Source organism: Bactrocera neohumeralis, unplaced genomic scaffold, assembly GCF_024586455.1.
Source record: "Bactrocera neohumeralis isolate Rockhampton unplaced genomic scaffold, APGP_CSIRO_Bneo_wtdbg2-racon-allhic-juicebox.fasta_v2 ctg2878, whole genome shotgun sequence".
NCBI classification, from domain to species: Eukaryota; Metazoa; Arthropoda; class Insecta; order Diptera; family Tephritidae; genus Bactrocera; species Bactrocera neohumeralis.
The window spans coordinates 28,381-30,960 of NW_026090403.1; positions in this window are offsets into that span (position 1 = coordinate 28,381).

Here is a 2,580-nt window from a genome sequence, read left to right on the forward strand (position 1 = left end):
CCTTGAATTTTCCGCCGATTTAGAGCATTTACTAATCGTTTTTATTAAACGGGTTTAATTAATATCGGTTATATGATTTTGACCGTTGGTGCAAGTTACATATATATATACATCTAATAAATATATAAAATTCTCTTGTCACGGTGTACGTTATTGAACTCCTCTGAAACCGCTCGACCGATTTTCGTGAATCTTAGCGTGCATATCGGCTAGGGTGGAGAATCGGACAACATCTACTTTTCATCCTCCCAAATGTTAAGGGAAATTGGAAAATTACCAAAAAGTAACATTTTTCCATACAATTTCAATTTTTGTTTGTTTTGTTTTTCAATATTTTTATTTGTCAAATATTTGAATCATTCAATTTCGGTCGCATGCTTTTTTTATTCCGGCTATATACATATACATATATAAGAAAGTTGTGTTAGTTACACCATTTATAACTCAAGAACGGCTGAATCGATTTTACTGAAAATTGGTGGGAAGGTAGTTTAGAACCAGGGTAAGGACATAGGATACATTTTATCTCTTTTTGTCAAAATTTAATTCAACTCATAAATACAAAGATTATATTTCAAATCATCCTGCTTTTCTTGAATATATGCGTACAATTTTAAACAGATTCTTCCTCAAAACTAATACAATTGTTAAGTATTTGGAATAGTAGAAAAGAACTGCAACCAAATACGCAGTGAAATAGATTATAACTGGCTCAGTAATCCAGCCGATTTTTTCGTCTTTCCACGCCTGAAAACCGGTTCACCATGTGCAGTCCACTAGAATGACTGTCGGTTGAACTCCAGTGAGAAATGATGGAGCTATGTTTCTATTGTCACACACCGACGCAAAAATTCGGTTTTATTTCAAACACTTCTCAGAATCAGTTAATCGTTGTTCTGTTGGATTATGAACTTGCGAGGCAACCACTTTGTAAAGAGCTTTCTCCTCTTTAGAGCATCATTGTCCTCGGTTCCCCAAAAAGCTTTATTATTACACGATCCAGCTTTATTATTTATGATCCATTTTTTTGTAAACTAACACAAGTTGCTTCAGAAAAATGCTATATCTTATTAACGAATAGTTATAATGCAGCTAATAGAAATCGTATAGAAGCAGTAGTAGTATTATCTATGTATCAGCCACAGCGAAGCGTGGACGGGTCCACTAGTATTATAATAAAAATCAAAAGTGGAATAGATATGCTCACTCAGATTTTGCTCAGGGATTTTGGATGTTAAATTATAAAAATGTGTGCGCTTCCTTGGGTGATGTTTCGATTCTCCGCCGGCGTTCCAACTTGTTGACTCATTGCTTTTTTTTTTGTGGCTCTTTATTTCTGTTTAATTTGTATTAAGTTTAAGTTGTTTTATATTTATTGAGCTTCGCTCCCGTTTTATGTTGTTAGCGGAAATTAGATTGAATTGAATTGAACACGTTAATGTTTCAAAGTCTTTTGTGTTTGAATTGGTATGCACTTCACTGCACAGTAGTTATGTCTTTATTTCACTTTTACTTTTTTTGAAATTTATTTTTCAATTTCTATACATGTACATTAGGGTGTGCCATTTTGAGTCACTTTTTTTTTTCAACTGAAAAACAGGCTCAAAACTTTCGAAATGTGTAAAAAAAAGTCACTCAAAAGATGAGCTCTTAATATTAATATTAAGAGGTGCCTCTTTAAAATTTTCAGTTTTCCATATAAATTACATGAAAAAAAAAATCATTTTTTTGTGGTGGTTAAGCTACGGAGGTTATTATATATGCACGCGATAGCTGCCAGTAGGGATGGTAAACTCGATTCCGATTATACTCGAAAATAGAGTTTTCTCGTAAAATAATCAATTTTTCGAGTGTCAAGAATCGATTCTTAATCGACTTCGACTACTGAAGATCGATTCCGGAAAATTTTTTTGAAATCGCCACATCAAATTCGTATTTCCGCGCTAGTTACAACTTCTAACGATCTCATCAAAAATAATTGCACAACAAGATGTTTGTTCAGCAAGTGCTTTATTCAATCAAACTTAAAACTCACTTAAGCTACATATTAATACGATACATTTCTAAAAAATGCTGACTCGTGACATTCCGTTACGTTCAGCTTCTACATAATTCCCCCTTCGTTATTTTTAGGATTCTCCTGAATCCTTGTATTGATAATTTTAATTTTAACATTATTTCGTTTGATCCACATAACTAACAACACAATTGCTATTATTATAATTACTATTAAAATAACATTTATTCTATATGAAACATTGTTATGATATTTTAATTCTTTAATTTCATTTAAGTTTTCAGTAGTCCTTAATACAGTTTTTTCAAAATTTACTTTTGCGTCGTATGTTTGATTTAATAATTTTACTGGACATATGTATTTGTCATAAAACTCTTTTTCTAATTTTCATATGATATGTTTTTTATTTCGATTTTACAATTAGAAAAATTTATTATATAATTTTTTTGGAGTATAAATTTTCTTCTATCACAGTTTTGAATCATTCTATTATTATTTGCATTTTTATCTAGCAGAGTATCATTAGACAACTCTTGCATATAAGTGTTGTTAATATACTTGTA